The 26612-nt window shown below is 37.9% G+C and overlaps 1 long non-coding RNA gene across 1 annotated transcript; it reads left to right on the top strand.

Annotated features, from left to right (window-relative positions):
- Nucleotides 1-1755: 1755 nt before the first annotated feature.
- Nucleotides 1756-25304, top strand: LOC114462027 (uncharacterized). Its single transcript, XR_003673903.1, has 4 exons — nt 1756-2091; nt 12146-12263; nt 21486-21607; nt 24762-25304. It is a non-coding gene; the product is annotated as an uncharacterized LOC114462027 (long non-coding RNA).
- Nucleotides 25305-26612: the final 1308 nt, after the last annotated feature.

Here is a 26612-nt window from a genome sequence, read left to right on the forward strand (position 1 = left end):
AAAGTGGGTGCTCTGTTATGGATTGGCGTCCCCGAGTGAAACCCAAATGTGTATGAAGATATTGAGTCATTAAGAGGAAAGCAGAACTGCATAAAGATCCAAACCTTATTGGTCACTTGATTGAGAGTATCTCAATGACTTCTGAAAATAAGTTAGCGAGGGACACAAGGATTCAAACTATGATTGAATGATTATCAAAGTTTTTTTTTTCTTCTTCTTTGTTTCGAACATGTAAACAGAATATCATGAAAAACAAGAAAACAAAAAGAAAAACAAAAAGATTCTCAACAAAATTTCACAATTCAGTTTACATTTTCTAAAAGGAGTGGAAGAAGTACACTTATTTAATCGCTTTTTGTTAATTAACTAGCACCTCATGATAATAACTAACAACATAAACTCTTCATTTCACCTCACAAAGTCTTACAAATAATTAAAAAATGCACAAATTCACAGTCAACATTCATACATGGACACCAGTTGTGTTTAACTTGCAGTCATATGTAACATTCAGTAATACCTATCTTATTCTACTGGCAACAATAGACCAAGAAGATGAGAAGATGAACCTGTTTAAGTTCAATTTAAGTGATATGTTATGTCAGGTTCTGTTTAGTTTTGTTTGTGTTTAACCCTTGTTGTCCTCTTTTAGTTTTTCCGAGTCTTAGTTTATTCTGTTTTTTGAGTTTGGCCTCATGTTTTGCACTTAGATGTTGTCCGTTCCAATCAAGCTTCCCTCACTATTTAGCTGAGTGTTTGAACACAATGTGATTGCTGGATCATTGTCTAATGTCAACCTCCTTGTGTCTCGCTGCGTGTTATACCCTGCTCCCTGGTTTTCCCTTGTGCCCCTTTTGGATTTTGGGTTTTTTGTCATCTTTGGAGAATAAATGAACGCTACACCAGCCTGCTGCCTCCATCTGTCTCTGCTTTTGGGTCCACACCATTCACAAACCGTGACAATAAACCCAGTATTGTGAGGATTATATTAGAATTAAAAGCAAACATGTGCACAAATGTGCACTAAAAACAATCAATGTAAAAGGGGGAAAATGTTGACTTTAACGTAATTATAAAAAGGGGAAAAAATAGTAAGTTTAGCCTGATTAATAAAGGACACAGAAGAACAGTCCTTGAATGCTTTCTTTGTCAATGTTTCATTAAAACATATTTTTGCTTTTTTTTAAAATTTAAATAACAAACACATTTGCATAGCATTCTGCCTCATTTGAAAGTAAACATCCCAAAGTTGACAGTCATTGACATCTTGGCAGAAACTAACAAATGTCAAACTGAAATTAAATTATAAACCCAGTATTGTGAGGATTATATCAGAAATAAAAGCAAACGTGCACTAAAAACAATTAATGTATGAGGAAAAATTATGATTTGAACTTGATTATAAAAATGGTTTGGCCACAGTCCTTGATTGGTTTATTAGTCAATGTTTAAAACATACTCTTTTTTTTTTTAAAATACATTTTTTGTAATAACATTAAACAAGTTTGCACAGCAATGTTCCCTATTTAAAGTGAACATCCATAAAGTGTCAGTCATTGACATGTTAGCAGAGGAGAGAAAGAAGCCTGTACAACTGTGTCCAAAAAGAGAGAGAAAAAAAGCGTTGGAACAGTTTGTTACTTATGGCCCCATCCACCCTCTCACCCTCTCCACCCCCCGCTGAAAATCATGAACACTGGTCCGCACTCACATTCTTGCGCAGAACAGAGCCAGGCGAGGCGCCGCCTGCGCTCCTGTCCTGGACCAATGGCGCACAGAGTAGCCTTATCACGCTCATCCATGGCTGACCAATAGCGCACCTCTGCCCGGCTCACATGACGTCTTTCTGAGCGCTTCCCACTCCGCTCAGCTCTCAATCCCGGCGAACACAGGCATCACTGAGGACCTGAAGCCGGCGTCATCGGACGTGCTTTGCCTCACCGCTGGTCTGCGCGGTTGTTTATCTTTACGCAAAGTTTACTGACGAAGACGAGCGTCTGTGTCCGTGAGCGCACAGACTTCTGCAAAACGAAGAGACGCGCGGAGACGCAGAGGCGACGCAACAACGCCCTTAACTTATTGAAGGGGAACGTAAGTACCTACGCGTAAAAATGATTATTTTCACTTTTAAATGTCTTTTTTTATTATTTTTATTTTTAACTTAAATTAATTCGAGTGTCATTCATCACTTTGTTGTACATTTCCAATAGTAAATCTGACGTTTGTCATATACGCTTTTTCTTTTATTTTAGAGAATAGTGCTGCAATCTTTCAGTTTTTATTTATTTTATTTTTATTTTTTATTTTTAATAATCTCATTTATCTTGAGTGACTTCACTCACAGAGTCTGACTTCATGTTTCGCCCTTTGCTGACATTCTTTGTGCGTCTGGGTGAAATGTCTCACCGTCTGCCTGTAAGCAGACCTGTAAGCATGAAATATAGATTAAAAAAAAAAAAAAAAACCCAGAATAAACCCGCTGACCTCAGACAGACAGGCATGAGACAGGCTGTGCAACCGGTCCACACGGTTCTATGAAGAGAGAGAGAGAGAGAGAGAGAGAGAGAGAGAGAGAGAGAGAGAGAGAGAGAGAGAGAGAGAGAGAGAGAGAGAGAGAGAGAGAGAGAGAGAGAGAGAGAGAGAGAGAGAGAGAGAGAGATTGCTGCACCTCACTCCACCATGATAAAATAAAAGTGGATCCTCATTTAAATAGTAGGTTTTTAAAGTTTAATATTCTTCTGGGGTCAAATTTCAGATAATTGAATTTCCTCCTATGAGGTCATGTCTCTCACTGAACCCTTTTATTGATTGGAAATTAGTGGGTCCTGAGGTCAGGGGAATGAGGTGAGGGGGCTACAACATTTCTGTCAATTTTAGGAGTCAAGGTATAGGAAGAAAAAAAAAAAGTGCCCAGTGATTTTCTATGTGCTGTCTGCACAATCACAGGGAAAGAGAAAAAGAAGAAGGGGGGGGGGGGGGGGACCGGGGCCATTGATGTTTGAAAGGCTTCAGATGGCTTAATAGGACCTATAAAATCTGTCTGCCTGTTCTCTGAGGCAGTACAAGATGGGAGGGGAACTGGAAAAAAAAAAAAAAAAAAGAAAAAAGAAAAGCAAGACTGACACAGAAACTCACTTCAGCTAAAGGATAATCAAAATTTTATAATGCTCCTCTTTTCTTCTTGTTGCTTCCTCTCATGCCTCCCACCCTCTCCTTCTTGATGCTGGTGGTATGTAGGCAGCACTCTTCTTCCCTCTTTGTCTGGCTGATGTGTTTTCTTCATCCCCCCACCATGACCCCCCCATCTTACCACCTCCCTCACCCTAACTATCGGCCCTGCTTCAGACACCTGAAGGCTAGACATAATGATCAAGAGAAGTTCCAGTCTGTCTGGTGCACAGCCAGTTGTTAAGGTTTTCCTCTTCTTTTTTTTTCCTCTTCCTGCCCTCCCAATGGCCTGGTTTGCCCTGCCCGTGCTCTTGTTTCTTTTCCTTTGCCTTCTCCTTCACTATCATGACACGCAAGCTCATTTTGGCGAGTGTGTTTGTGTGGCACATGGGCTTACAGTTTCATCGTGTTGCCTTTATGGGATCTTGGATCAAATGATGGGTGACTCACAAAGCTGCAGTGCATGCTTGTTGTGAGGAAACATCAAAGACTTCTCCCTTCTTCCATTGTGTGCAAATGACAGAGTAGGATTTCAGATGTGCTGGTGTTTGCATCGACAAGAATGGAAGTTTGCATGATGCCTTTTAATTATACCTTTTTCAAATAAGAACAGTTTCAACCCATAACAGTTTTGTTTTTAAGTTTTTGTCGGTGCTAATTTAAGTACCGTTGTGATTTTGTTCAAAGAGATAAAAGGTCATGTTTGACAATCATTTCAAATGTAACTATAAAATGTATGCATGCGTGTCATTTTTTTTTTTTTTTTTTTTTTATTTATTTCTGCTCTTTCAAATGTTTTAATTGCATTAGCTATGTTTTACCACACAAGCTCTGACGGTGATTGACTTTGATTTCAGGTTCAAAGCGAAGTGTCTCCTGAAGTCAAATCCCAACACTCGCTAAAAGCTAATTAAAAGGTGTAAAATTTGGACGAGCTGTATAAAATATAAATCTGAGACTTTATTCTGGGTTGGTTTGGGATTACGTCACTTCTACTGGGGTGGTTTGATAACAGCGTAGCTCCGGATGATGGTTCATTGGACTCTTTGTTTGAAATCTTCGCTGTGTCTCGTTTAATCAGGCTGGTACTTTTTTTTTTTTTTTTTTTAATGAATTTCGGGTTGCTTTTTTGTAACACTGTTATTTTAAGGATTATGCTCTCATGGCTGAATTGGGCTTTACACATGAGATGTTTGGAAGAAAAAGTATGGGTAAAGTTTTCACAAAGCTTTAGATAAAACACTGCCACTTATTTCAGTGTGTGTATGTATGGTAGCATGGTATGGTGACTTTTTCCATGCTTTTACTTTGAAAAGAGTAGTTATACAAAGTTCAGTGCAACATGCAAACAACAACCCATATTTACGGGTAATTTAACGTTATATAAGAGTAAGCTACGGAATTAGCTTTGTATTGTTGTGGTTTTTGGTATTCCAGATTTATGTATAGCAAATTGAAGTCATGGTCAGGAATGTGAATGGTTGAGTCATTCAGTTAGTATTGTGCCCTTTCCTGGGAAAAAAAAAATCCCCAGGCATGAAGAGGTTAATTGTTTTTTGAATCTCATTCTGAGGAGAGAAAATTGGGGATCTGGAGCGATTATGAAGCTGTTGATAGTTGTGCGAATTATGGATTATTGTGCGTTTTCTAAGAAGGAAAAGAAAAGGGAGTTGACCAGGAAATGGACGGATAGGTGGGTAGGAGAGGGAAGGAGTGTGAAAGGAGCTCGTGTTGTGCGATGAAGCCACAGGGGTCGTCTGGTCTTCTCAGGAAGAGGGAGAACTCAAATAGTGTTTAGCCCAGGAGGTGACCCTTGGCCCCTCAGAGGCTCCTCCCTGCTCCAGGTGCAAGCCCTCAGTGCTGGCAGCTCACACACAGACAACACTCCAAGCTAATTTTTCACACACTCTGCAAGCACTGGGGGGACACGCCACATGAACACAGAGATCCTTTTCACATTTTCACCCCCCTTCTCTTTTTCCTCCATGCCGTTCTTTTGTCCAAGGTTAAAGATTCAAACCTTCACTTAAATTACAAATTGGGGGAACTGTTGGGACATTTTTTTTATACCCCGAGAACCATCTTTACCAAAGTAGAACAGATTATTTGACATAATGTAATAATCACAGGAGTGTTAATCAGAGCGATGTCATGTATAATTACTTGAGTGTTTGATAAACCCAGTGCAAAGCACCTCAGGCCATCAGGGAAAGTTCCCCTCCGTTATTAATGGGCTTTAATAAAATTCACAAAAACCCAAATGGAACGAACTCTTCGCATGGCCCGTTGGTTAAAGCACTGTAAGGTTAATGAACCAATTTGCATACTTTCTGCTGCCATCTGGGTGAAGCGACGAGGCAGATGCTTTAGAATTCTGTACTGTTACATTTTGCTGTTAAGCACAAAGGAAAGTACAAGAGTAGATAAGCATATTCCACATTAAATATGTAGTTGACTGTATTTGTTAATGAGCAAGACATCCATGTTGCTTAAAAAAAAAAAAAAAAAGGTGTCACAGGAACAAAATATGCACCAGAATGACTTTGTTCTGTGTGCTTTGCTTTGCATTATTTAGTAACCAAGAGGAGGAAATATGTTGACTTCTTCACTTTAAGGAACAAAATTCCAAGTTTAGATAAAAATGGTCTTCTAGGCTTCAGGCACATACTTGACATGACTGTACACCAAGAAGCGCCCAAGAGGAAGGCAACAACTGGAAGGAAAGGTGGATTAGTATCCGTCTACCTATGTTGTGTTCATGGGTATTCATGGCAATTCAAACTGAGCATTCTCAAAGCAAGGGGGGCAATGTGTGGTTTGTCATTGTTGGTAAATTAAACAATGTAATAAGCAAAGAGATAGACTTTTTAAAAAATAAACACAATTGCTGCCATGGGCATCATCTCCCACCATCTGGTGGAATCAGATAAGGGAATGGGGTGCATCGCAGAGAAGGATGTTCAGCCCCGGGGCTACTCTACGTAACGATATCCCTCCTACTGGCAACCAGTGGTGACTGATTTCATTTGTAAATTATACTATCAAATTGTTTCAGGATATATCTGGTGGCCTATAAGAAGAGAGCCTGATGTGTGGTGTAATACCTGTATGGCCTTAATGGGAAATTAATACACATTTTTCTGATTCTTCTCCATGAACGGTGGGTTTTTTGGGTTTTTGCTCCACTTAAAAAGAAAATAAAATTACCTTGGCTTTGCCTTGAGCTAGAGCTGTTATATGTGTTTCCCTCAGATTAGCTATTTGTGCAGTGAGCAGAAATAAAAGGGGACGAGGCTGTGTTGGGGTTGTGTGTGTGTGTGTGTGTGGGGGGGGACATCATACCTCCACAATCCGAATCGAAACAAGTCTTTTGCACAATTTAATGAAAGCCATTTGTGTCCTGGTCGATGGTTCTATCATAGCCCAACAGCCACCGCAGAACGTGATTAACCGTCGAGGTGAGCTACAAAGACAACAATGATGCTGGGTTAGAATCATTTTTTACAGCTGAACGCTCCTCAGGTAAAAGCAGATAATGGGCTTTGCAAGCATCTTTTTCTCTTTGCTAAAGAAGTCCGATTTCACAGATGGCTCTAAGCTGACACCCGCTTTGCCAGAGCTTCTGTTCTCAGTACTGAGCATGTAAAACATTATGTGGCAATGATGAGAAGACATCATCGATATACTTTTAAGCCTGAAAAATAGCCTGATAGATGCATTTTTTTCCTTTTCGATTTATGATTTCATTCTTTTAATTTCCGCCACCTCACAGCTTTTTAATACACACTTCACAGTTTTCCAGAAAGTGAGGGTCGTAAACGTGCACAGGGTAAGTGAGCCGGGGATACAATTAGTTGCTTTGTGGAATTTGTTGTTCACTTGCTGTGTAGATAAAAGGAAATTTGCCTCTGCCCATATCTGTTGTTGTTTTTTGGTTTCAAAAACCCCTACAGTATTTCCTGGTGACTCACTTCTTTCCGAGCCATTTATGCTCGAAACTTCCACACATTTTCTGTGTTTTATCATCAATGAGGGACCATTGGGCATAATGAAGTTCTGTTTCCCAGCATGAGTTTGGGAGGCTCATGATTACAAATGCTTCCCTCATTGTGTCCGATCATCTCCTCTCTAATTGAAGACAATATAACAAGACAATGGTGTCTCGCTCATCATTCTGCCGCAATGGCTTGCTCTATGGAACGTGCCAGTCTGTTAAAATCTGGAAAGATGTGGCGGGCGGGGCCCCGTGCATGTCCGTACACGTCTGTGCACTTGAGGTTGGTTAATCTGGATGAAGAAGATGGACAATTAAACAACAGTTCCCAGGGGGCTGCTCGTTTTTGGCCATCATTCGCACTTCATGGCCGCCTGCCCTTGTAAACACTCAGGATGTGTCTGGGTTAGGCTTAGGGGGTGGAGTGGGGTTTGTGGGCGGGAAGGTCTGCCTCTGGAAAGCTTGTCATAGATGATTACGAGAGGCGAGTAAAGAGAGTCCCTCAGTGCCTGGCCCCGTTCACCTCCCTAATATGCCCTGAATAAGTCCCCCACCACTCAGCATTGGGTAGAGGAAGGGGGATTATTTCTAGCCATACTTTAGGAGTGTTTGTCATCTGCCCCCTCGAGGCCTACATTGGCTTCTTTGTCTGAGTGTCAGGCGTACAACGTCAAATCGCACAATGTGCCTGTACACTCATGGCATCTCGGGTTAGAAACCAACAAAGAACTTCTTTCAAACTTCACCTAAAGTTGAAACTTCAATGAAACAACTTATTTGTTGCACTGATTTCTTTAGTTGTAGTTTTAAAAAAAGGATTTCGGAAAATTTTACAATTAAACACTTTGTGTTTTAATTCCCATTGTTTATTCCCATATTCAATGACCCATTTGACAAGATCTCGAGTAGGTTGGATATGATTTGGGAATTAAATTGGTTGGTAATGCAATGTATTTCTGCTACGTTGCACTGAAGGAGAAGAAGTGCTCAATTAACTGCAATGTGCTGTTGCTAGATGGCATTCATACACTTTCATAAAAGCCAGTGTGAAATATTTAATAAATCGCCTTTATTTTACAGTTTTTACAAGGAAACATTTTTGTCCACTTAATTTTTATGATGTGGTGGAAATAATTCAGTTGGATTTTTGAAGAAAGACTTTTTTTGAGGAAAGTAAAAAAAAAAAAGTATTAATTAAAACAGAACACAAAAATGCACTTTGAACCCATTAAGCAAGATGAGTGTTCGATGTGTACTCGGGTCACAAACGTGACTAGATATTGTTATTTTTGTTGTGTAGATTTGTGAATATCAGTTCAATGGTCTCATAGGTGTCTCTATGGCTGCCAACAGTGGCTCTCTGTATGAATCAGGAAGAATGATCCATTCATCATCGCACAATGCGTAACAATGAGAACTCTGAGACCTAGCCAAATATTGCAAGTTACACTGAAAGCAAACAAAACACTCCAGCTGTATACTGAAAAGGCTGAACCTTTCAATGACTGATAAGAGTTAAGCGGGATTTAGCTGACATGAGATACAGGGTTTACGCAGTTTTGCATTCCATTTATGTTGACATTCAACGAACCAAGAACTAGTAGATATGCTGCTTTTTAGGAAACAAAGATAACTGAACTCCAGCGTTCCTTTTTGAAACAGCAGGATACCATAACAAAAGTGCAAGATAGGTAGATTTTTTTTCTTCTTATCGCAAGAGAAAATGATAAAATGTTTAAATCAACACATTGAAATAAAACTCAAAACAAAATGTTGCAGTACTGCTAAAACCGGCTCAACCTACCAAAATAATTGATTGGAATAAGACTCAAGTGTCACTATGTATCACGCTGTGATCTATGGAAAGTCATTCTGCATCTCTCAAGTTCCTGCTCACTCTGACTCACAAAGGCAGCGTGCAGTGAGTTGTGGTATCACATGCTATTGAACAATGCCTACAATCTGCCCTTTTACAGTTTTACTACCAGATTGTAAATGTACTCAACAAGATTCTTCATATGCCTTTGTAAAGCCTCACATTGACTGAAACTGATATAGACATTTCTGATTCATTCATATGGCATACTTGATTTTTCTTGAGATTTTTTTTTAAATTAAAGTGTTTACCTAATACATTCAAGTTTACTCTTCCTAGACAGGTTTCAACCAGTGGTTGCCAACCTTTTTTTGGATCGTGACCCCATTTTGGTATCAAGAGTTTCTGGCGACCCCAAAGACATTTTTTTTTCTAGAATTCATTTTTGATCACATTTTGTTGTACAAATACAGAGTAGCCAGGATTAGTGACAAGTTGTGCCAGCTCATATTTTTTCTTTGTTTTTTGGCATTTTATTCGATTTATATTAGGCAAAGTGAAAGTATCAAATACAGTTGTTTAAGACTGCGTTTTAATTTGAAAAAGAATAAGCGTTTGAAAATAATAATGATTGCATTTTTTAATCAATTACTAGACATTTCAATCTACTCCATTTAAACTCCAGCTGACCCCACATGGGGTCCCGACCCAAGGTTGGAAAAGCAGTGGGTTGATCAAACAATTACAGACATAGACTGTCACTAACTAGAATTAAAAAGTCTTAACTAATTATTAAATAAAGATTGACAATTTACCCTGAGGTAAAACAAAAAAACCCAGTGCTGATGATCTCTGTGTGTGGGAAGGAAGCCTTGAGGGTTAACATTGTGTCTGCCAAGCTCTACCCAAGGGTACTCTTGCATCTTTTTAGAAGTGAAAACACACACACAGTCGTGCTCGTGCATGCAAGCCACCGTTGTTCCTCACAATGCAGCAGTACGGTACTCTGTCTTCATCTGTGCTATTGATTAATGAAGCAGGAGCAGCAGGTGTCAGAGAGGAGGCAGCAGACTGTGCTGCATCGCCGATAAAACACCACACAAAGATACAGTCAGTCACCCATTCACACCAACATTCCCACTCTTTCTCAGTCCCAGTCATGTTGACTCAGTGTCTATCACAGCCGACACTGGCAGCCATCATACACACGTATACAGTGTGTGCAACCATAAACAAAAAATAGAAAAAAAACCCCCACATATGTTCAAAATGAATGAACAAGGTTGCAGAGTGTACGCTTTTCATTATTATTTTTAGATTATTTGGTGCCACAGTAATAACCTGTGAAAGCCCTAGAGATGCCAATATGTGTGTATTCCTGCACACGTGTGTTTTTGGCTGTGAAAATAAGGCCGTTCTTAGTTGTTGCATCTCTTCCAAATGAGATATTCCACTGAATCTAGTGGAAAAGTTGTATTTATGCTGTTAGTGAACTAGAAAAAAAAATCTTAATATTATGCGTCAACAAATCTTAGAGGGATGGTTCAGAATTATCTCAAGCACAGCATTTCTCAGCCATAGAAATTAAGAGCCAGAAAACTTGTCTTTTTCAAAGTGTCTGATTTTTTATTTATTTTTTATTTTATATTTTAAAGCAGAAATAGAAAAAGCACATTCTTCTTATTTTTCATCTTTCACAGCTTTCGTGTGTAAAAATATCTTTCCTGTCCAAACCAAAAATAGTCCTCTGCAAACAACTTTCTTCCATTCACAGTCAACTCGAATCACTCCCTCCCTCCCCAAAAACACCCACTAGAAAAAAAATAAAAAAAACTTAAACCCAGTCACCTAAGGCTGAATAAACAGAAAAGAGTGCAAATGAAAAATAGGAGAGAAAGAACGACGGTGGGATCCACACCTGCTTTTAAATAACCGCTGACAGGTCGTACACCAAAATGCTTCCTTCCTTATCTGTCTCTTCTGCTTCTCCAACAACCATGTCGAGGCATGCCTCCATCCCCGCCAACCAGTAGCACTTAGGACAGGGCGAGGGGGCAAGAAGAGACGAGGGGAGGTGGGACAACAAAGAAGCAGTGTTGCTGCACCCCAGACTGGAGGGGTGTGGTCCAACGGGTACAGACTGAGGAGTTTTATAATGAAGAAAAGAGATTAAAAATGAATGAAGAGGGAGTAGGGCTGTCTCTTTGGTTTTCAGCAATAAAAAAAGACATGGGTGTAGTTGTTTTTTTTTTAACATCATATACTTATCCACACACACACACACACACATACTGTACATGCATACTGTAATTATTGTTTTTGAATAATAGGAGGGAGATGGGAAATGGGGACATTGTTTTCTGGCTATTATACAATATTTGCTGAACAGCTTAGCTTTATCTGCGCAGCTGCATGCTACAAATGAGATGGCGAAAAGTTTGCATGCCAGCTGTCACAGCTGTTAGTCTTTTTACTATCGTATATAGCAGGACACCTCCTATGGATGCTGTTCCACCACAAGATTATTAGTCTAACCGTACAACTACATATTAGAGTGTGAGCAATTATATGATCAAAGGAAGGTAATATTAACACAGATGTGAGACGACGCAGACTTCACTCATTTTAGGGCAGACATTTCTCTAATACAATATGTGCCGTAAAATCAATACAATGCAATCTTTGTATGTGGACTTCAATGTATCGAAGTTTAAAGTTGGACAAGTTCTACTTTCTTAAAGTATCTGACATTAAAAAGGTCAAACATCAGTAGGAAAGTGAGCGCAAAGTGAGGACTAACATTTTGTAATTCTGTAATTCAAAGCGTTCAGCAGATGCCTCTGAAGAAGACGGGCAGTTGACAGTTGAAACACGTCAGGCGATCAAAGTAAATTTCCTGAGAAAAGTTGTCTGTATAAATAAAACGTTAACATATTATTCAAAAAAGAAGACAAAGTGAACTTGCTGGAAATACATAAATGACCCTCTGTAACTAACCTTTACCCATGACACGTTGGATTTGAACTTAAGCCACATTAATTAGTAAAAACCTTATTTGTTATTTTTCTTGTTGTGAGTGAGTTATTAGGGGTGACACTGCTGAGGTTTTCCAATGTAAACATTCTATTTACTGGTTTTCCATTTTTCTTTCTTGTTTACTTTGTTAGGTCATTTAAAGTTGGCACGGGAGGACGCAGCAATAGTCACAGATGGATGGAAAAGAAGCCCAAACCACCTCCAAACCAAACCAATGACTGGAAAACACAAGAGTAAATATAGTATGAGGTAAGGCATTTCTGTCTGCTCAGGTTCCTTTTATTTATACAATTGTGTTTCTTTGTTAGTGGATCTCTGTTCTTTCCAATTGGTTGTTTGTGGTAAGTACATGAGCCTGTTTATGTTGTGTGTGTGTGTGTGTGTGTTGTGTTAATCATCCTGGTTAACAACTAATCAATCCGTTGGAGCCACCAGTAGCTACTACCACTACTAGTTTCACCTGTTGTCCAAATGAGCATCATCAGCTACATCATCTCCAACTTTAAAACATATCAGTGAGGAATTAAAAAAACGTAGATTTTTGAGAACATCAAAGCCAAATTTCTTCTTTCTTTTTTTCTTAAAAAAAGAGGAGAAAAAAAAAATCAAAGCCAAAGTGTAATTAATATAGGATGAGGCTTTGTTTATTTTCGAAGTATAGTTTGGTTTTGGGCTTTAGGTGAACAGTTTCTAGGAGAATGATCTTCTCACTGAGTATAAGGCTGAAAGCAGAAGTCAATCATTGTCTACCTTGCACAGATAGGGGGATGGTTAAAGAGGAGAGGCAGTGAAGATAGATGTTTTTCTCAGCTTGTGTCATCCCCCCTCTCCGATGGGACTCTCTCCCACTTTAGCCTTCCTCCTCCCAGGGGTTACGATAGAAGCCGTGTGACGTTTCCTCTTATCAAAAAAGCTCCAGTAGTTTAGGCCCGTAATTAGTGAACGTAATGTACTTAATGTTATATTGTGAATGTTCTATGATAATCTGTGACGTGAATTGAGCTTGCAATTCAACTATTGCAGGAATCAATATGTTCTGCCTTTAGTGAGGTTCTTTTTCTCCGTATATATATATATATATATATATATATATATATATATATATATATATATATATATATATATATATATATATATATATATAATTTCCGTGTCACTCTTTGTGTGCAATTCTTTATTTGAAGTCATACAGACCACAGAGCAAATTCAATTTACTGGATTTCTGCTCATTCCGTGTAATGTGAATTTCTCTCACATCTACTCTATTACACTCAATTCTTGCCTTTAGCTTCACCTATATCCACACACTGCCATGAACCCCATCGCTCTCACTTTTTTCCCCCAAAACTGGTGACAAACTTGTTTCCTTTTGCAGGCCTTTGTTGATGCAACTTGTCAATATGTTTCTTTCAGTCCCTTCATCGCTTTACGTCCGTATTTTTAAAGATGTTTGTCTAACAGAAAAAAAGATCACACTGTAGCTTTATGGCCCAGTCTTTTTACAAAATGTGTTATGAGGCAAAGTGACAAACTTAGTTTACTTTTTTAGCTCTTTTGTATTATAACTGTTTTTTTAAACCTGTCAACATGTTGACCTTTAAATGATGAAAGGATTCCTATTGCGTAGCTCTTAAAAGGAAAAGGAAAGAAAAATGTAGATGATGATGTAAGTAAGTCTCTGGTCTTTTTTCCAATAATCTTTTTTTTTTTTTTTTTAAAGTGATTAATTGATAAAATCAGACAGGAGAACTTGCACGTTTTCTTTGCTGTCTTCATGCTTTTTGATTTTATTCCATAACTAACAGATTGACTTGACTCAAAAAGTCTTTAAAGCCGTTTTTATTGCACAAAACAAATAAACATACATGAATCTAACAGTAATTTGAGATGCTTATAAGTATTACTTAGATCAGGGCTGTCAAGGGCCAAATATAGACCAGTTTGATCACCAGTGGGCCGCATGTTTTAGGCGGGAAAACAAACGATTTCAACATTAATGTGCCTGAGTTTGCACTTCCAGTTATAAATTAGACAAAGTATGGAAGGCATCAACTATATCAAAGCAGTAAGTGACAGATACTTGAATGTGCTTTGATTTATTTATTTTTTTGACCAATTTTTATTTAATTTGGGGAGATTTTGTGAAATAATTTAAGAAGAATTGCAGGATTTGGGGAAAAATTTACAGCATAAATTTAAAACTTAGTTTTAAATTTAGTCATTTACACAAGGATTCTGGTTTTCTCCGTCATTTTCACTTTCTCCAGGGGGGCGAATCGGAAGCTCTGAAGGGCCGGATTTGGCCCCCGTGTCTCGAGTTTGACACATGTGACTTAGATGAATGCGTGATTTATTTAAACAGTGCACTTGGATTCCCTAAACTCATCAATAAAAAACATAATTTGACGATTAACTTAAATCCTAAAACAACTTAAACGTTACATTTTTCAATGCTTGTAGCTACATTAAGTTTTAATACCAATATCTGTTCGGGGCTTGTCCAACCCATAATATAATGCGGTGTATATATATATATATTTTTTTTTTTTCTTCAACCTGTGTCCAGTTGTGCGCAGATGCAAACCATGGTGTCAAAATGTTTCATATTTCAAACGCCCACATATGAGGAAATGACAGGCAAATGAGTTCCTCTGTCATGTCTTATTGATTCAGTGCAGAAGTGGAGGACAGAGCGCGTAATTGTCAGTTTCATGCTCGCACAGAATAATTGACAAATGATAAACAATGGTTTACAATGGCAGGGGGGGTATGGGGGGGGACGAACTCACCCAGTGAGGGAACGACCATGAAAACCTCATAGACAAGTATTGAAAATGCTAACGTTTGTGTCTGCGTAGAAACAAGGGAGCGCGCCGCTATCAAAAAACACCCCCATTCTCCTTCTCGCCAGAGGATTGAAGATAAAAACGAGTGCTTTTTTTTAATTTTTTTTATTGAGTTTGAAGAAGACACAGCAGTGTCACAATGGATGGACGGATAAAAGACTGAGTGGAACGGGGATAAGATGGTGGGCTTTCGTGAGCCCACCATCTTATCCCCGGTGAGAGTAATAAACATTAAGGAAAATAGAGACACTCAGAGAAATTTCAAAGTCGGTACTAAAACATGTTGAGATGGAGCTGAAAAAATGTTCAAAAGTGACCCCAGATTTTGCATACAGCACACAGAAGACGGGCCGAGAGCCAATTGAGTGGAAGACACTAATGTATTTATAAGGTTATAAAATACGACACTTCCTGGCCTGTCTCTAATTGCTGCAAGGAGTCTCTGTTATACTGAATGAGGCCCCTGAAACCCCACTGCCTGGCCTTAGGGGTCCCTTTTTTATATTATGCCAGTAACATCAACAGAAAAAAATGTTATATATATATATATAGGGCTTTTCTAATAAGCTCTGCGTGTGAATGGTCTGGTTGCTCTGCGATAGATTAACATGGAGGATAAAAATATAAAGAACTGCGTCATAAGAGAGAAAGCGCTCTACTTACAGTGCACTCTCAGAGTATTGCTTAGACTAACTGTTTTGTATGAACACTGATGCAGTGTCGGAGGATTGTGTTGACTCAGCAGAAAAGGGTCTATATAAATATAAATGGCCACCACACTTACCCAAAGGAGACCTTTTAGCTGAACTAAAACATGGAAAGTTAACATTGACTTTCATTAGAAATTAAAGTGTTGTCATAAACTCATAGAAAAGTTCAGTAAGGCAAAGTTTACATTGAAAACACTTATTGAGAGGACTTTTTTTGTAATTTGCGCTATACAAATAAAGTTGAATTGAATTGATTAGCAGTTGTTTTTTTTTAATCGTTATTTAAAATGTGTTTATTTGGAGAGGACAGTGCACATTAATGAACACCAGAACAATACTTTGTGTAAATGTGCCAGATTTATCCATGAGCTACTTTCCATCCATGAGACACAGACATGGACATAATATATACATTATCTACAACCAACCAAAGCTATTTTTATTGAACAAAACTTCTATAGGTGATTACATGACTGATTTGCTTTTAACCATTTTTTTCATTTTGTTTTAACCATTTCTATGCACTCATAGATGTAAATACATATTATAAGGTTAATCAGATAGCACAATAATAAAATACACTCAGTTAGATTTGGCCCATTTCCATAATATTAGAGTTCAAATTCTACCTGTTCTGTATATTTGGAAAAAACAATATATGTCAGGTCTTGAAGTTGTTTTCAAGAATTTCCATTTTTTTTTTTTATCTTTTTGTTATTGACGTATGAGTTTGCGAGCACTGTGGTGAACTGGCATTTTGCACTGACAATGTGGGGGTTGTGTTTTGACTAAACCTGCCACACTCTAGCAGCTGTACAACAGTTTTTTTTGTGTGTGTGCGCTTTTCTTTTTTTTTTTATCTATCTGTGGCTGAGACACTGAAAGGAGTCAAAGGCAGCCCCCCCTAAGCTTTTCATAATGCGTCCCGAGAGGAGACAAAGGCCCACATTCACTGCTAGGTGTCGATAAGGCCTATCATTAGTCTGCCATTGGAGGTATTACTGACACACAAACACACTGCTGCTGCTGCACTGCACACACATACACAAAAGTACACTTATTCCAGTTCCCATTCTGTTATTCTTCCACATACAGACGCATAAATATATCTCTGTGCGTGCCAGTGGTGAAAGAGGCAGCCAGGCTTGTCTTGAATGGAATAAGGCGACCCCCTGCTGGTTTCCCATCAGGGCAGAATCCACTCAGCCCCAAACCAGCGACGTACCAGGGACAACCATGCCCAGCACCTTGTTAGCTCACAAACTGTATTTACAGCAAATGAAACACTCAGACAAGTGTGTGCATGTGTATTATATCATGAACCTCAGCTCTTTTAGGTTAGAAGGTAATGTACAGCCTATCATAAACAATTGAAACAGGGTTGTCTTTAAGTATTTATTGATGCTTATATACAGTATATATATATATATATATATATATATATTTTTTTTTACAGGTTAAGTAACACAAATGATTCAAATATAAAAGGTAAACATGGAGATTTAACATGAATCAGCATTATTATTTTTTTTTAAAAAAATGCTTATAATCATCATAATAATACAAATAGTATTCAGTATTATCATTATGCAGCTTTTGCCTCCTTTAAGTTTCAGTAAAATAATCCAAACATGTTCTTTTGGCACTTACACAATGTATTTGTGACTTGTTCTGACATAGCTGATGATTATTAAGGGGCTGCATTTTATTTATTTTTTTTTTTTTTTTAAATGGGTTCGGGTTAGAATTATAATTTTATTTTTCAAATAAACACCATACAAACACCTAAACTCAAAATGAGAGCAGGGTCATGTGCAAGCGTCATTATGAGGGTCTCAAAACATTTCACAAAATCTTCTCAATTTTTGGATATTTTTTATTATTAATTTGGTACAAGTAGTACATCCCAGTAGGCTGAGACAGTTGGTAAAGGGTTAGAGGAAAACACCATCAGATATTGAGAATTCCTCATTAATAATATTAATAGAAAGTCCCAGAATAAATGTGCTATTGACCTATGGATGATAAACTACCATGTGTGGTGCGTTCACCTTTGCAGACAGACGGAAATTTAAGGCTCAGAAGTGCAGTTAGAGTTTTATCATTAGATTATTTTCCTGTTTCTCTGTGAATGGGAGTCGGTGGAAGGAAGATGGTGCGGCTGTCTCGCTCCTAAGTAGATGATGGACCGTATTCCTATTCCCATTCCCTCTCATTAGCTGAGCCTCCTGAGAATGTATGAGGTTACTTACCTTCTTCTGCTTTCAGTTCTCGGCTAAACGCCAAGCATCGGATCAGGGTCATTAGCCTCGCTATTTGGAACAAATGGCCTTCGATAACATCTCGACTGCAATACAACGGAGGCAAATTAACCCTTTGATCCTCACCGAAAAGCAGATTGAAAACATTTTTCTCTGTCTAATTTTCCTTTATTTCTGACATTTTATCTAAAATTAGCTCTTCTCGACTCGTGCTGTGTTTCTGCCTGTTTTCACTCCTGTAGATCTTGACAGTTTTTCTCTTGAATCTGAGCTTTGGCGTCTCGTTGCACTTCAGCTGAACATCACAGTAGTTAGCCTGAAAACAAAAAAAAAAACCACAGAGAAAGAAGTGGGCACAGGATCAAAGCCTGAGGAGGATTAGTCTGGCAGATAGTCTCTGGGGTCCTGCATGTACACACCCGTTCTCTCACTCTTGCACCTTCTCATTTGCTCAAAGTGTGCCTTTGTACGTGCACGCCACAACATTGCCCCCTTCGGTGCCATCTTGTAAATTTGACATTATGAAGACAAAAAAAACAGCATTGTGCAGTAACGACAACCTCCCCCCTTTGGGGTTACTCACTTCCTGACACGGAATGCTTGAAGGTACCATGCATTGTCTTTTATCTATCGTACAGACGTTCTATCGAGCTATTTATTTCTACTCAGTTTGATAAGTGATGCACTCGGAGTGCCTCATTTTGTACGCCTTCGAATTCATTGTCAAAAGTCTGAAATCTTAAAGTTTAGAGCTGACAATGCGGCACTAAACGTAACAAAATCAGGTTGCCTTTCAGGTCCCATGCAGTAAAAATAGCTCCACTCTCTTCTGAAGGTTTTATTCCCATCTAAGGCCTGCGTGTTCACCAAAATGTTCTTTCCATCAGGCTGCCTCATGAGGTTTGTGGCCTATCGGTTTGGGGGGTGGCTCGTATGTCGGTTTTTGAGCTGGAAGACACACCCAGTGGACGGATATAATTAAGTCGAGACCCTTTTTTTAGTGAATAAGGAGGGTGTTTGCGTAGCTTCTTTGGGTGGTCCAGCTCTACGTGTCAGCACAAGTTTTACTACAAACAGACGCATTGGTAAAAAAAAAAAACAACAAAAAAAAACACAAATGATACTGACAAAGCAAAAAAAAAAAAAAAAACGTTAGCATACGTAGCACAACCTAAATGCCTACTTAGCAACAGCTTTGCCACAGGTTTTACATTTAGGAGTTTTAAAATGTACACGGCTGCTTTTTTCTGAAGCTACAGTTGATCATAGCATTCAGCAAACACATATGATGCACTTTAATGTGCACATAAAACACTAATGTACAGTGCAAGAAACAATACTCCCTGCTTTTTAATAGATATAATACAAGTCATCAACAAAATTCAAAACAAAAATGTATTAAAAAGCACAAAGAGAAGCCAGGCTCTATCAGTAATGTATTTATATATATTTATTTTATTGCACTGCAACACAGCAGACATTACACTTAAAAATCAGTTTCTAATAAAGGCAGAAACGTATTACTCCGAGATGTTTCAACCTCCTTTTTTTTAGATTTGTGTTGCTTTTTCAGGCATTTTGAGGAAAACATTCCCATAATGCCATCTGTCTTGATCAAACACCGAAATAAAATGGATCCAATATTCATTATTTTTGATAAATCAATGAAAACTCGGATCTAATAGTATATTCTTTAACAAGTGGAAAAATGGGCTTCAGACTGAATTGTGAAATTTGGCAACATAGCAAAATTGCAGTGCCAGTCATTCTCACTGCAGGAGTTTTTGGACGTTTTCACTCCTAATTAATGGTATCCTCGTGTTCATAAATGGACACCTGGTTTACAGTCAAACCAGCAAACATTAGGCCATTTCCAATGTTTTCCTTTGTCTTTCTTTTCTTCTTTCAACTCATTTATGCAAGATTTTAATGGTTCTACTTCTTTCTGGAGAACATGGGTGGTCTGGATTGTTTTTAGTAGTTTCTTTTTTTTTTTTTTTTTAAAGTAAATCGGTGACTCTCCACCAAGCTTTAATGATGGAGGTGTCCTCCTTTGTCTTGGAAAGTCTGCGTACTGAAGCAGAGCGAAAGAGATAGGAGTGGGAGGCAGACGGAAAACAATAAGAGAAAACCAAAGGAAAGAAGACGATATAATAAAAAAAAAAGCCGTAACCAAAGAATACATTAGTGTTTTCAGAAGGAAATAGTAAATTACATGTACATTCTGGCTGTTGAAGGGAGGTGGATTGTTAGATAGAGAAACGAGGCAGCCTGGACTTGTGAGGCAAATTTCTTTTTTGGCTGTGGAGCCGCCTTCCTGTGCGGCCTGTCTCACAGTATTTAACATCAAAGTGTTGGATGAACAATTGAGGCAATTTTTCATCTGGCCAAGGTCAATCATTGTTCTCTCTGTGTGAGTGTAGTTCCAGCTCGGAGGACTGCGGGGGAACCATATTTCATTGGCAAGTCTATTTCAGCAAACCTTTTAATAACCTTTGTCTCCCGTCCTTTTTTCTCCAGCTTTGCTGTAGAACACTTTAGCCCCTGCATGAGATTACAAGACTATTCAGGTTCATTTATTATGACAGGAGTGCTCGTTTTTTTTTTTCATTGGGATGCATTAGTTGTAATATGTAACTGTCAAAACCAGTTGCTGTTGTACAGTTAAAATAACTTTTTAAATGATTTTCTGCTTAAAGGTAGTGGTTTCCAACCTTTTTTTGGATCGTGACTCCATTTTTCTACCTTTTTTTCTTTCTAAAATGAGTTTGTTTGTTTATTATACTGTGTTACAAATTCAGACTAGCCAGGATTTGTGCACAAAGTGACAAGATGTGCCAGCTCGGTTATTTTCATACTGTATTTTACTTATCAATTTATTAAAAAAAAAAAAAAAAATCTTTTTTCTCTCTGCATTTTATTTAAACTAGATTTATATTTGAGAAATTAACAGTACATTGTGTTTCGTGTTTTAATTTAATTAATATATATTTCAATATCAAATATGTTTTTATTCAATAATGAATTTGATCAATTACTAGACATTTCATGCGACCACAGGCCACATTGGGTCATGACCCCAAGGTTGAAAAACACTGCTTAGTTTTATAAAAAAAATACATTAAAGCCACAGGATCAAAATCAGAGATTTTTTTTCGTTTTACATGAGCTGGCATTGACAAAGAAGAATAAAATATGTCAGTAGCCATCGCTGTAAACAATCATCATTTTGAGGTCTGAATTTGCAGACATTCCAAAGTGACCTCAAACACTGAGTCCACATTTTTGTTCCTTCACGTTCTCTCCTTTCATTGCCTATAAACGTTAAAGCGATGTCCACACATGCTGCCTTTGAGTCGCTGTATAAAAGCCTTACCTGGATTTTGAAGGAACTGGTTTACTTGTTGACATGTTTGAGAACCGTGTGAATGTTTGTCTTTTGACGGCTAATGCTGTTCACGGTTCAGTGTAAGCGTGCTGAATAATTTAGGACACATTTCACTTCTGTCAACACATTGAGAAAGCAAGGCAAGGCCACATTTAAAGCACTTTAAAAACGGAGCAATGAAACAATGCTGATGGCTCTCCTGTGTGTGTGTGTGGATGTGTGTGTGTGACACCAAGCAACACCTGAATTATCCTTGTCTTCTCCAGGTCCAGACACGGAGTGAGACACTACCACACAAATACACACACACACACACACACACAGAATGGCACCTTGAGTCTGTCTGTGGTCTACCGCCTCGCTGCCACTGGCACAAACAAATGTCACGGTAAGTTTCAGAGACTCATTATCTACTGAGGTTTTATTCCTCGAGCAAAACTGGCAACTTATCCCACCGTTCCTTTCAAAATAAATTTAACAACACACTGTGAACTCTTACTTTAAACTATAGAGATACAACTAAATCCATGCATTACAATTAATTGTATTTAATGTATTTACTTTATGTATTCCGTACTCACATTTATGTTTGGTATTCATCCACTCTCTCTCTTTCTCTCTCCCTCTCTCTCTCTCTCTCTCTTTTAGTGAGTGTATCAAATCTTTATTTCGGTTTCAATTTCCATCTGTCAGAACCAATCAGCGCATGCCAATTTAAACATCTGTACCGCAAATCCCACATCTATAAAGCTTACCCCTCACCCACCCAGTGCCTCTCCCAGCTTCCTGCTTCACACGGCGTTCCAGAAAAGCCACGCTTGCTGAAATTACAGTGTGCAAAACGGCATTCTGGGAAGAACCTTTCCTTCCTGCACGTATCCGTTTCTTTTTTTTACCTCCCCCCTCATGTGTTTCTCTTTTTGTCGAAGCTAAGGTTCAGTTTTTCATTAAATCATATTTCCTTAGTGTTGGTCATGTTAGTTTAGGGTTAGTTAAGTTGTCATTGAGGTTAGGCAAGGTAAGGCAAAGCAAATCTATTTGTATAGCGCATTTCATACGTGAGGCAATTCAATGTGTTTTGCATGATTAAAAAGTGCAACAGAAAATAATAAACAATAAAAAAAAACATTAAACAGTGTTTGAAAGCAACAACAAAAACATAAAGTTTATTGAAGTACATATTTCCTTTCTTTTTTTAAAACCAAGCCTTTATATTGATAGGTTTGTTAACCTTTGCTAAATAAACTGAGTGTTTCATTGTGTTTTGACCTGATAAAGTATGTGCTTTAAATACAAACATTGAGTAGTTTACATTGAGCTCGAGTCGTAACTAACCCGTTTGTTCCTGTTCAGGGTCACGAGGGTCTGCTGGTGCCTCTCCAGCACGCATTAAGCTGTTAAGATATAATGGTCCTGCATTTTATGTAAATGATCAGAAAAACTAAAAACTGACCCATTCCTAATGTTTGTTTCTTATTTGAATGAATAATGATTATAGAAGTCATTACCAGCTGTAAATACCAAATAACACAAAGGTGCCTCTGATGCATCTATTCTACACTAATGGCTGTATTCTTTGTCAATGTTTTCATTAACAACACTTTAACAGGAGTGAAACTATAGACTATAGCTAAGTGGCATACAATATTTGATGAAATATGAGATTTTTGTTATCAAATGGTTAATTATATAAAGTCAGAACTGAAGGTATATGACAAGTTATCAGGAAAGAACTGGACAGCAAACACATGTAGCAGGAATGAAATGAAAAAACAGTAAATATTATTATTAGTATTATTAGTATTATTATTATTAGTAGTAGTATTATTAGTATTATTATTATTTAAAGTGTAAAAGTGTAAACGTTAAGAAGAAATACAAAGGTGTAAATCGATTATTTTGACAAAAGACAGAAATTGGAGAACATGCAAACCCGGCAGAGCAATGAACCTGAAAAATTAAATAAAAAGCATTTAAAGTTTGAGTTATAAGAAATAAATATGTGTCGGTACCAAACATTAATAACAATATGTTACTAGGTAAGGTATAGCTTTTCATACTATTTATTCAAGCCAGTTAATCATCCACAGACTTAATCTATGAATTATTTTTTTAATGTATTTGACTGAATTAGAAATTAGCTCAATAAAATTCATTAGAATTTTTTTTTGACAAAAACTGAATTAAAAAAGTATTAAAATCAGACTTTTTTGTGGTACTTTAGGGATTATTCTGATTGCTTAAAGAATACATTCTCAGCCAAGGTCATACTCATCAGTTCATAACATTACTGGTTGGAAAAATGTGGATTTGAAAATGTTCTTTCTTTCTATTAGGAAGAAAAAAAAACTTTTTAAAATGTTATTAAATGCCTTTTTTTTTTTTTTTTGTTTTTTTTTGGAAAACTCATGGACCCCTTCGATGTGTTTTTTGTCCCCCCGGGCTTAAGCTCACCACCTATTGAAAACCAGTCAAGTCTTTCTTATTGACACTTTAAAGAGCAATGCTTGTATTCCAGCAGCTTAAATCAGAGAGTCGCTGTGTGCAATTGTAGCTTCAGGGTACCTGAAAACATGGATCAGACAGCGACAGTTAGCGAGCAGCTGCAATAATACACTTTATCTATTCAGCCTTTCCTCACACTTTGGTTAACAGTTTGCAAGGAAGAAAATCAGTGTACATGCATGCCAGTGTGTGTGTGTGTGTGTGTGTGTCTGCCAGCCTGCTATTAGAGCACGAGTGAATAAGAGAGGGATGCACTCACACTGCTAATGGACATGTCTATTGATGTTCCCATTTAGTGGCAAACGATAGGGCAACGATTGTGTGGAGCAAAAAAAAAAAAAGGAGGAGGATGAAGAGCAGGGAGTGATTTTGCCTGGCGATAGTAATGACAAGAAAGGTTATTATTTGGCCCCCATGGAATCTCTCCTCACTTCCTGTGTGTCTCTCTGTGTGTGTGTTTGTGTTACTCAAATAGCTCCTCCAGCTTTTTGCCGTTTAACGCGTCCCCTTTTTTCTACCACCTATTCTACACCCACTCGGGTCTGTTGTCCAAATCCACCTTTTTTTTCTTCTTCTTCTCATCACCACCCAAAAAAAGGCAGAAATAAATCCCTTTATGTTCATGCACTGCCTAAAAATCTGCTGCACGACAAAACAAAATACTGGAAAAATAAAATACGCCAAAAACAGCGACAAGCTCGTGTCAGCATTTTTTATTTTAAATATTTAGTGACTGCAGTTTGCATTTCAAATATGTATTTACTCACCAGTGCATATATATTTTATCCACTATGTCTAATCATGTGTGTGCAGGATAAATATGGATTTCTTACTCAAATTTTTTGGTTTATTTTTTGAGTATTAAAAATCCGTCCTTTACTTTTAAGCCAGCCTTTGTTGTTTTTTTTTTTTTTTTTTTTTTTTTTGGTTATTGTCATAATATAATAAGTTACATGTTGAAGTTATTTTTTAAAATACAGTATCACGTCAGAGCAGTGTAAGACATTCATGTATCTTGGTGTGTTTGTTTTTTGCAGGTCAGCAGATAAAGACGAATGGACACGGTTCTAGTTGTAAGGAAATGGAGGAAGTATTCACACACACACACACACACACACACACACACACACACACAACGTTTCATAGGCAGAAAAGTGTGAGCAGGCAAAGCATTAAGTCCGCCTGCTAAACAGATCACGTCTCAGTGTGATATCTGCAGACAGAGGAGGTGGGTTCGTAGCTGCACCTTTTACAGCCGCCTCGCTGGGATTCTTTCTACATTTCAAACTATATTTTAAAGACATTTTGCATTAATGCATAAGCAGACACTATATGTGCATCTTTTTTTTTTTTTAAATGTATTCATACATTTGTAATTTTACTTTCCTCACGTATTTGAATATACAACCTGTACACAGATGTCATGTTGCAGAGACGGCTTCTTACACATTCTGAAACATTATCAGAATGGTGTTTAAGTAACAAAATGCATTAAATTATACAGTTGTGTCTGATGAAATTGATATAGTGAAATGTAATTTTTTTTTATTTGAATTAGGACATTACATATTAATCAACGTGTCAGCGTCTACATAAATAGCTACATTTAATCTGTTGTCTAAGACAGGTAGACATGTGATATAACATACAGTTGAAAAATAACATTTAACATATAGTTAAGCAACATGGCACAATGAGACAAACATACCACATGTATGATTTAGAATAAAAAAACAACAGTCAGGAGTTAAAAGAGACCCCCCCCCCCCCCCCAAAAAAAAAAAAAAATACAATATTATCTATGGGTGCATGACTGGTTTGTTTTCTGCTAATTTTTCAGAACTGCTTTGAAGGTTGGGTAATTGCCACAGTTTCTGATGTTTTCTGGAAGTGTATTCCATATTTTTGTGCCTCTGATAGACGCCACCATTTGGCTCAATTTAGTCCAGTGCCTTTGTAGTTCATAGTCTCCTCCCCTTTTTTAAAAAAAAACATATAAAATGCATTAGTTTTTATTAATAACCTGTTCTCCATTGATGCAAGAGATAATTTTCATATACCTTTCACAACATAAATGATGTAAAAGCTTGGATTTATAACTCAGCTCATTTATGTTGGTCCACGTCACAGACTAGAGACAAACTCCGCTTCTGGAATTCAGTTGCCATCGAAGGCACATAGCAACACCTCTCTGGACCTTTTCAATGACATTTTGACAGGATTGAGACAGCTCACGTCACTATGCTTAATACTCACCCCCTGTTTCCATCTGACAGCTGCAGGAATTTCCTTAATGATAACTCTGGATTCTACAGCTACGGTACCCACTTTAGGAGAGATTCATTTCCAGGTGCCGTAAATCCACCCTCGCTTAAACTCCCTAATATCTTAAAGAAGACTGTTATGGAGTCCTTCCATCACCCTCTGTGTGACTTGGACTGTTCCTAATGCCAATTTAACCCAACCTTTAAGATGCTGTGGGTGAATCTACCCAAACCTTATCTTTGCCAGTTTGGAGGATTTGAACCTGAGTCACATCTTGCCGCCGTAAGATTGAGGCCATCTCTGCACCCATGACTAATTTCCCCTGAAACCCACACACGTGTCTTTTAAAGTTGACACATAGACACGTTATGAGCTGACCCTTCACATTCTGTGTGTTTATTTCACTGCATTGTGAGTTTATTTTAAAAGTTTATTTTTGAAAATTGTCTCCACAAATCTATTTCCTCCCCACTCTGTCCCCTTATGCAGCGATGATTCAGTGGGTAAATGTCAGAGCTGTCCATGCCATTAAGGCCAGCCGTTTTGAAGGGAGGACCCCCCCCCTCCCGCACACACACCCTCACCCTCCCTGCCTCCTCCTTTCTCTGTCTCCTCTCATTCCT

The sequence above is a fragment of the Gouania willdenowi genome, chromosome 4 (assembly GCF_900634775.1).
Source record: "Gouania willdenowi chromosome 4, fGouWil2.1, whole genome shotgun sequence".
Lineage (NCBI taxonomy): Eukaryota > Metazoa > Chordata > Actinopteri > Blenniiformes > Gobiesocidae > Gouania > Gouania willdenowi.